Source organism: Oncorhynchus masou, chromosome 32 (assembly GCF_036934945.1).
Source record: "Oncorhynchus masou masou isolate Uvic2021 chromosome 32, UVic_Omas_1.1, whole genome shotgun sequence".
In the NCBI taxonomy this organism is placed as follows: domain Eukaryota; kingdom Metazoa; phylum Chordata; class Actinopteri; order Salmoniformes; family Salmonidae; genus Oncorhynchus; species Oncorhynchus masou.
In genome coordinates, this window is record NC_088243.1 from 15,310,570 (window position 1) to 15,320,863 (window position 10,294).

Consider the following 10,294-nt stretch of genomic DNA (forward strand, 5'->3'; position numbering starts at 1 on the left):
CATCTGAAACCGTCATAATGAACACGTTTCATCTCAGCGGGAGACTGTCTGCCAACAGTGGTTGGGTTATTCTGGTCCTGCTGTAACATTTTGTAATCCTATCCCAGTCCAACTCTTCACAAGAAACTATTAGCCACTTAGAAGTCCTGATTAGAAGGAACCCAAAATAGTCTTTCAAGACTCTTTTATTTCCATCTTGGTAATAGTCTTTTTGAAAAGTAAATTGTGTACATTCATTATATGCGGAGCTGTGGTTTATATGTTGTTGCCTCATGCAATATAGCCCAATAGCGTAGCAACAATGGTTAAATGAGACACATGTATCTGGTATGCAACTAGCTAATGGCAACTAGCTAGGAGCAATGTTGACTCGTTAATTTGTTTCATAGCCAGGCACTGATGCCTCTTGTGAAGAAGTGATGCCCACACATTCCACCACAAAGCCAGCACCTACAGTTTAACCTACAGAGGAGGACCCTCAGCCAACTGGTTCTGGGGGCTCTGCTCACAAACACTAACAGACCCCACAGAGCCTAGGACAGCAACACAATTAGATCCAATAAAATTATGAGTAAATGTTTCCTGGCCCTAAACAGAGATGACACACTAACAGAATACCTGATCACTGTAACTGACCCAAAATTAAGAAAATCATTGGCTATGTAGTGAATCAATGAGCATAGCCTTGCTAATGAGAGAGGTCACCATAGATAGACCTGGCTCTCAAGTGAAGACATGATATGTGCCCACTGTCCACAAAATGAGGTGGAAACAGCTGCACTTCTTAACCTCCTGCTTCATTTATGAATATATTAGAGACAGATATTTCCCACAGATCACACAGACCCACACAGATTTTAAAAACAAAACAAACATTGATAAAGTCCCATATCTGTTAAGAGAAATACAAACAACATTGTAAATACCACAAATAGTCATCTGTTTCTTTATCTTCCCCCACTAGTGTACTACAACGACTTGCACAATGCTCGATAGCTAGATAGCTAAAACACGGTAGATAGCTAAAACACGGTAGACAGCTGATAATATAACACTAGAAATGTCTTTATCTTTTTGAAACCGCTGTGAGCGCAATGTTGACTGTTATTTTCTGAAAGTTTTTTTTATGCATTTATTTCTTCTCACTTTTGTTTATTGTTTATTTCACTTGCTGTGCCAATTTAAACAGATGCCAATAAAGCTCCTTTGCATTGAATTAGAGAGAGAGAGAGAGAGAGAGAGAGAGAGAGAGAGAGAGAGAGAGAGAGAGAGAGAGAGAGAGAGAGAGAGAGAGAGAGAGCAGTGGCAGTGAGGAGAGATCGCTATCAGCTGAATTGATTGCAGTAAACGTCTCCCAAGCGTTTCAAGGGGAAAAGGCAATTCTTGCATTAGCAATAAACTATCCGATGTTAGTCACTGTGACTGGGAGATCGGACCGCTGTATTGGGAAAAGCGCTCTGCCACTGCATTCGGGTGTACACCGGGAAGGGGTGGGTGCCAAAAGTCCCCCGTTCTTCGCCTAATGTAATCATTTAATCTTTTGAAGGCAACACGGAACTCGGGGGCGCCTCTGAACCAGCCCAAGAGGCAAAGGACTGCTGCTGGGGCATCGTACTGCGGATAAACTGAATCGTTGCCTGGACCCGGACCCAAGTGGACAGCATGCCCCCCGCAACACCACCCACCTTCGGGGACTCTCGGACAGAGTCACTAGGACTACGGAGTACACCCGTCAAGATGTGGAATCGCAGCTTTGCCTGAAATTGTAAACGCCTGCGCTAGGTGTCATTTACTGGGGGGATCTGAACAGGGATAGTTCACCATGCTCAATGGATATACAGTAAAACGGCTTTCAGCATCTCCGAAAAAGGTGAAGTAAGACATTACTTTGTTGTTGCCCGTCTTACTGGTAGCCGAAAGGCTATCCTACGTTTTATCGCTAACATCTGGACATGCGTTATGAAATACATACTACGCTGTCCACTCGGTATATAATAGCCCTGCGATGGTAAATATACATATATATTTTAAAACTTTAAATGGGCAATCTGCTTTTGAAACAATAACAGAGTGGTACCCCGCCACTGATTTGATAAATAGCTGAGGGATGGATGGGGCTGGACTAATGTCACCACTCTCAAATTCATAGACACAGAGCTATGGATGCAAGGACTGACCATCCATGATATAACAATTGTAGTTTCAACTATGTTTTGAGGCTATACATTGTTTGTTTACAATTGCATTGTTTACAAGCAATAGAGTAAAGCAAGCTTGTGTTTTGGGTTTCGGTGTGGTATGACAGTTAAACTAAGGTCATGAGGCATTCATAAGTTCTATTCTTTAAGTATCAATGGGCATAAACCATACATTTTTAAGTTGATGTAGCAGTCGCAGATTGCTGCTTTAACTAAAATATAATTACTTGGATTTTACGCATATGTTTTACGCACACATATTATGTTTATTTCGAAATGGAAAACAAGCCTACAACACTAACTGCATATTTTCAACAAAATCAATTTATATTTGTTTATTGTATTTGAATAAGACACTGCAAGTGAGCCGTTTCAGACATTAAATATATTGGCACCGCAAGTCTCTGCTATATTCCCTCTTTTTGCGCAGCGTTTGAAATTCACCTGCGGTCTGTGACAAATTGGTAATGATGAGGAACTTTTACCTACGCTGCTGCTGGCGACTGTAATCAACCTTAAAATTGATGGCTATGATTGAGACATCGGCCAAGGTGTTTACGGACGTTGCCGAGGCTTTACCTGTGATAAATAAATAGGTATCCAGATAGAAACTGGTGATCCATGTTTTGCATTCTACCATTCCTTGCGGGGGAGGCACACCAACTAACCTCCTTGTCAGCCAGGCTTCTGATCCTCCTGCCCTGACAGTGTAAACAGTGGAGAGTTACATTACATCATCAGATAATGTCTTAGCCATTTTGGATGACATTTGAGGAAATGACAGCCAGCCATGTGTAATATCATTACCTGCCCCCTTCATCTCTTAACTACCTTTATAATTAATTAATGTGGTCATATCTGAAGATCAGTCCAAACAGCTTTAAAAATGTATACTGTCTGAGATGGATAGTGATGATATTGTCAATTATGGGAGGTGGGTTGCAAGTTTATTTGTGACTGCTTGAATACAAACTGTATTGGCCCACTTTAGTGTATTCTCTTACACTCTCTTTGCATAACAAGTTAATTAAATATGTCAACTCTCCAGGGAGGTTGTATGTTTTAAAGCACAATTGTCATTAACTGCATATTTAGGGCATTCAACTTCACTAGAGTATTGTGTCTTGTCTTGTGACCCTGTGCATTCAGCACCTCTTCCTTCAGAGAAGTAGTCGTCCACATCGATCTTAGTTTCCCTCCAAACAGTAGAAATTTGTCCAGTTTTATCTCTGTTGACAGCCCATGTTTATCATGTCCAGCTTTAGCCTCAGTTGCAAGTTGCTCTTCCCCCTCTAACGAAAACAACTGAATCACAACATTTTTTATTTAAGTAGAACTGTTTTCACTGATGTTTCTGTGCATCTCTCTCTCTCTCTGTGTAAGGGCTGTGTTATAAAATGTTATTCTTCATGTCATGTGCATCTCCCCCCTCTCTCCCTCTCTCTCTCTCTCTCTCTCTCTCTCTCTCTCTCTCTCTCTCCCTCTCCCCCTCTCCCCCCTCTCTCTCTCTCTCTCTCTCTCCCTCTCCCCCTCTCCCCCCTCTCTCTCTCTCTCTCCTTCCCCCTCTCCCCCTCTCTCTCTCTCTCTCTCTCTCTCTCTTTCTCATTACCATTGGAGGACTGCTCTGTGCTTCCTGTGAGCTTCCTGTGAGTGCAGTGGAGCAGAGCTCTGTCCATCACCGCGGCATTTGACAGATTAAACACCTCAATGCCCTCTACAAGTTTGAGTGCACAGAGCCAGTGATCTCTTCAGCATCACTCACTTCACGACTCAGCGCTCATAAGACATTTGCCAGCTCGTCTTTATTCCAGACTCAATTTACTTTATTTATTGATCTATTTATTAATTTATGTATGCATTTGTTTTTATATGTATTTATTTGTCTCTCTGTGTTGAGTTCATTCAGCATTTCTTGTCAGCTTCAGCACATGCTGAAGTTTTTAAAAAGTACAACCTTCCACACGATTATGTTTCCATTGTTGATTTTGATATGGATTAAACCCACAATGCTTTACTGACATTTTCATAGACACTTGATTTTTACAACTTTGTAATTATGAGAAACAATACTTCTTACATTGTTCATTCTAATATAATTACACTGTAATTCAATGTAAGTGATATCTAATTATTTTTACAACAAGAGCATGGTTCAACATCAACTTTCTTTAAATAATATCCACTGCCGCAGTACATGTCTGGTGAGGAATATGAAATAAGAGTCAAACTCATTACCATGCACCAGTCTGTTCTATCCAATTGACAACTCTTCACTTTGTCTTTGAGTTATTCAAATTAAATTATTCCTTTATGTTTATATAGAGGAAACACAAACATTCTAAGAAAGAACAGCACACTGATTTCTTTATTTGTTTCTTTGAAATAGGCCTCTGGATCCAAATTTCAAGTCCAACGGTGGCTGCATCAGTCTGTGCCCAGCCTTGTGTGAAGCAAAAGAGAGAAACAGCAAGAGAGAGACTGAAAGAGAGGAAGAGAAGGAGGAGGGAGGGCCCTCCAATGATAACCCTGAGTGTACGTTACACGGCTCTCTGGTAGCCACCATTTTAAATTGGCCCTCACAGTGCTCCGCAGCGGCTGACTGAGAGTGAAAATGTGATGAGCTTTTCTGTCGTCCCCATAGCGAGCGAGCGTGGATGGAGGCCGGCGAAGGAGGCGCATTGCTTAATGAGACCATTGCTCTTGTGTTGGGAGGCTTAGGACAGGCAATTACTGAGGGATTACCACCAGAGGCCTCCTCCAGCAGTGCTGCTGCCGCCGCTCCACCACTGCTGACTGCTGGGGCAGGGAACTAAGCAGACACAGCTTGTTACAGAACATTTTTTTCCTCTTTGGATTTTTATCGTTTTTGTTCCTTTTTTTGTTGTGGTGGTTGTTGGTTGGAATTTGTAATTTTTCTCACGACAAATCGCCTGTATGTCATATTGTTAATAATGGAGCTCCATCAGTCAGGGCGTGTGTGGAATAAGGACTGGGTCTCTTTCCTCAGGCCATGGATACCCATACTGCTGGGCCTGCACATGCAGTTCTCCCGGGCGTCCGGGTCCAGCTGCCCAGAGGAGTGTCGCTGTGACAGGACCTTTGTTTACTGCAATGAGAGGAGCCTGACCTCGGTGCCTCTAGGGATCGGAGAGGGCTACAAGACCCTGTATCTCCACAACAACCAGATAAACAATGCTGGCTTCCCCTTGGAGTTTCACCACGTAGCCTCTGTGGAGAATGTCTATCTCTACGGCAACCAGCTTGACGAGTTCCCCATCAACCTGCCCAAGAATGTTCGGGTGCTGCACCTGCAGGAGAACAATATCCAGACCATTTCCCGGACCGCACTGGCCCAGCTGCTGTGGCTGGAAGAGCTACATCTGGATGATAACTCCATCTCCACGGTTGGGGTGGAAGAAGGGGCGTTCAGAGAGGCAATCAGCCTCAAGATGCTCTTCCTTACAAAGAATCACCTGAGCAGCGTCCCTATTGGTCTACCGGAAGATCTCAAAGAGCTGCGATTGGACGAGAACCGGATCGCGGTTATCGCAGAGGAGGCGTTCAGGAATGTGACGAGGTTAGAACGCCTCCTGCTGGATGGGAACCTGCTGACAGACGAGGGTGTGGCACCTGGAACCTTCCAGGACCTGGTAATGCTCCGGGAGCTGTCTCTGGCGCGGAACTCCCTCACCTACCCACCCCCGCTGCTCCCGGGGGACGTTCTGGTGAAGCTGAACTTTCAGGATAATCAGATGAATGAGATCCCTGTGACGTCTTTCGAGGGACTGAGAAGGCTAGAGAGACTGGATATTTCCAACAACCAGCTGCAGTCCCTGACACAGGGGGTCTTTGACGGCCTCGTCAGCCTCAGACAGCTCACTGTTCGGAACAACCTTTGGCTGTGTGACTGCAGCATTAACTGGGTCATACTGTGGTTAAAGTCCCTGCCAACCTCCCTCAACGTGCGCGGCTTCATGTGCCAGAAGCCTGAGAGGGTCCGTGGCATGGTAATCAGAGAGCTGAACACTGAGCTGATCCAGTGCCCTCACAGCACCACAACTGCCCCGCCGCCCAACAACCTGCCCCCCACCTCACCAGGCCTGACCTCCCGCTCCCCTCCCTCCTCGACAAACTCCCCATCAGACATGCACTCCCTCTCTCCCCCCTCCAAGCTCCCCTCCTCACCCACACCTCACCCACACCCCCTCTCTTCTCCTCTTCCCCTCCCAGTGACGGGGAACAGAGGACTAACCTGCCACCCCTGGACCCAGAGCGGGAGAACCTGCAAATCAAGTTCACCATACTCAACGGTTCAGCCATCCACGTCAGCTGGGTGGCCTCCTTCCCTGTCACAGCCTACAAGGTCACCTGGGCCAAGATGGGTCCCAGCCTGTCTGGAGACACGGTCCGGGATAGGATGGTGGGAGGGGAGCACCGGGGCATGCGGTTGGCCAACCTCGAGCCTAAATCCACCTACCGGATCTGTGTCATCCCCTTAGACGTGTTCAATAACTACCGGCCCAAGGATGATACAGTGTGTTCAGAGGCTGTGACTAAGCCGGTCTCCTATGGTCCAGATAATAATAAAGGTCCGTTGTGGCCGGAGCAGGCCACCCAGCAGGACCCCAGCTCTCCCTTCCTCCTGGCTGGCCTCATTGGAGGCGCTGTGATTGTTGTCCTGGTGCTTCTCCTCAGCATATTCTGCTGGCACGTGCACAAGAAGGACCGGTCGTCCTCAACCAATTGGAAATACAACAAGGGCAGGAGAAAAGATGACTATGGAGAGGCAGGAACCAAAAAGGATAACTCTATACTGGAAATGACTGAGACCAGCTTCCAGATAGTGTCCCTGAACAACGAGCAGCTCCTGAAGGGAGACTACCGCATACAGCCCATGTATACCCCTAATGGGGGTATAGGCTTCAGAGACTTCCCTGTGGGGAACAATAGCACAGTATATTGCAAGAACAATGTTCAAGCAGACACAGACTTTTGCCGTGCATGATGGTTTTGCACAACAGAGTGTTATAGAACCCCCTTTGTATCAACACATACACTTAACTACATACAGTACCCTGTACAGTATATATTTCTTGGACCACTGTGTCTACAATGTAATTTATACACCAGCTGGACTATAATGTTGAATTCAGCTACCTTTTATATTCCCTTAGTTAAAATGCTAATTGATTTATAAGTTATTGGTTTCTTGAAGTTGTGTTACTCGGTTCTGTGCAGACAGATTTGTCCAATCAGAGTTCTCTCATCATTTTATATAAAGTTTGGTTCTGATTTGAGCTCCATAACCGCTGGGCCATTTTATATTCAGTTTGGTTCTGATTTGAGCTCCATAACCACTGGGCCATTTTATATTCAGTTTGGTTCTGATTTGAGCTCCATAACCACTGGGCCATTTTATATTCAGTTTGGTTCTGATTTGAGCTCCATAACCACTGGGCCATTTTATATTCAGTTTGGTTCTGATTTGAGCTCCATAACCACTGGGCCATTTTATATTCAGTTTGGTTCTGATTTGAGCTCCATAACCACTGGGCCATTTTGAAGTCGTGTGATAGCCAGACAGTGTACTCATTGCTAAAAAATTTGCCTCACCAGTGATGAATCTAACAAGCACAGTGTCCATAACAGATATGGCTATCCCATGTTTTGGCAATGGGAATTGAAATAATTGGGGGTTATGTAAATTAGCCTTGCTGTGTCAACTCAATGTGACAGAGAGAACCAATATAAAACCAGCCATTCAGGAAATTATATTTGGAGAGAAATCCTTTCTCACGGTAAGGATTTGAGAGAGAAAGTTTGGAGGGACAGAGGGAGGATGGGAGGGACAGAGGGAGGATGGGAGGGACAGAGGGAGGATGGGAGGGACAGAGGGAGGATGGGAGGGACAGAGGGAGGATGGGAGGGACAGAGGGAGGATGGGAGGGACAGAGGGAGGATGGGAGGGACAGAGGGAGTGAGAAAGAGAGAGAGAGAGACGGGGTGGAGAGAGAGAGGATGGGAGGGACAGAGGGAGTGAGAAAGAGAGAGAGAGAGACGGGGTGGAGAGAGAGAGGATGGGAGGGACAGAGGGAGTGAGAAAGAGAGAGAGAGAGGATGGGAGGGACAGAGGGAGTGAGAAAGAGAGAGAGAGAGAGGATGGGAGGGACAGAGGGAGTGAGAAAGAGAGAGAGAGAGGATGGGAGGGACAGAGGGAGTGAGAAAGAGAGAGAGAGAGAGGATGGGAGGGACAGAGGGAGTGAGAAAGAGAGAGAGAGAGAGGATGGGAGGGACAGAGGGAGTGAGAAAGAGAGAGAGAGAGGATGGGAGGGACAGAGGGAGTGAGAAAGAGAGAGAGAGAGAGGATGGGAGGGACAGAGGGAGTGAGAAAGAGAGAGAGAGAGGATGGGAGGGACAGAGGGAGTGAGAAAGAGAGAGAGAGAGGATGGGAGGGACAGAGGGAGTGAGAAAGAGAGAGAGAGAGGATGGGAGGGACAGAGGGAGTGAGAAAGAGAGAGAGAGAGAGGATGGGAGGGACAGAGGGAGTGAGAAAGAGAGAGAGAGAGGATGGGAGGGACAGAGGGAGTGAGAAAGATAGAGAGAGAGGATGGGAGGGACAGAGGGAGTGAGAAAGATAGAGAGAGAGGATGGGAGGGACAGAGGGAGTGAGAAAGAGAGAGAGAGAGGATGGGAGGGACAGAGGGAGTGAGAAAGAGAGAGAGAGAGGATGGGAGGGACAGAGGGAGTGAGAAAGAGAGAGAGAGAGGATGGGAGGGACAGAGGGAGTGAGAAAGAGAGAGAGAGAGGATGGGAGGGACAGAGGGAGTGAGAAAGAGAGAGAGAGAGACGGGGTGGAGAGAGAGAGGATGGGAGGGACAGAGGGAGTGAGAAAGAGAGAGAGAGAGGATGGGAGGGACAGAGGGAGTGAGAAAGAGAGAGAGAGAGGATGGGAGGGACAGAGGGAGTGAGAAAGAGAGAGAGAAATAGAGAGAGTGAGACGGGGTGGAGAGAGAGATAGAGGGGGGAGAGAGAGAAATAGAGGGGGAGAGAGAGAGAGAGAGAGAGAGAGAGAGAGAGAGAGAGAGAGAGAGAGAGAGAGAGAGAGAGAGTGAGCAGATTCTGTGCTTTCAAATATACCACAAGAGGGCAGAGTTTTTAATTATGGTCAATTAGTCATTACATTCATTTCTTGGACATTGCTTAGTATTGAACAGAGATTCTACTGATGTCGTCCTGCTGCAGTGAGTGACATCTCTCTCATCTTCACATATCACAACAACAACAAAAAACAGAGAGATCTGTTGGTGTAAAAGCTGCACGGACTCCTTGGTTTGGAGTGCTGATCTAGGATCAGTTTAGCCTTTTAGATCATATTGAATAAGAATTCAATGGACAGGAGGGACCTGATTCTAGTTCACCTCTCCTACTCTGGAATGCTTTACGAATACAAGCCCTGATCCAAGTATTTCTCTCAATAACAACCCACTCCTATGTTATTGGCCACTGGTCACTTACCACAACTTGGATATAGAGTTTATGAAACGGTAGAAGTAATCAAGCTTTGTTGAACCTTTTGATTGTTTCCAAAGCTGTTGAAAGGTTATTTTTTGAATGGACTTGACTCATGCACAAGTCATACGTTTGCGTCTTACGCTTTCCTTTAAGTAGAATTACAGCGTAAGGAAACTGTACTGTTTGTTATAGTTGAGAATGAAAGATGGGTGTTAAACACATAGCAGAGTTAACTGGAACAAGCATGTCTGTCCAGAAAGATGGAAAGCAACTATTTCAGTTTTTGTTCAACAAAAAATGATGTTATGGTATTACATTATATGTGCCTTGAAATGATCCGCTCATAATGTAATGTCTTTTGAATCCATGTTTTTGCACAAACGTGTACTGTACTGTATATACATACAATTGACATTGAATTGTTGTTGAAAAAAAACTATTTCCTGGTATTTGATGATTTATTTTTGTCGTATTGTTTTTCTTTTCTTCTTTTACCTCACTTTAAATTCACTTCACATTTGATCTCAGAATGTTCCTGACTACTAAGAAATCATTTTTTAGAGATTTGATCCATGATGCTACTG

General features: G+C 45.4%; 1 pseudogene; it reads left to right on the forward strand.

Moving 5' to 3' along the window:
• The first annotated feature begins 1,303 nt into the window (after positions 1-1,303).
• Positions 1,304-8,023, forward strand: LOC135525624 (leucine-rich repeat transmembrane protein FLRT2-like; annotated as a pseudogene).
• Positions 8,024-10,294: the final 2,271 nt, after the last annotated feature.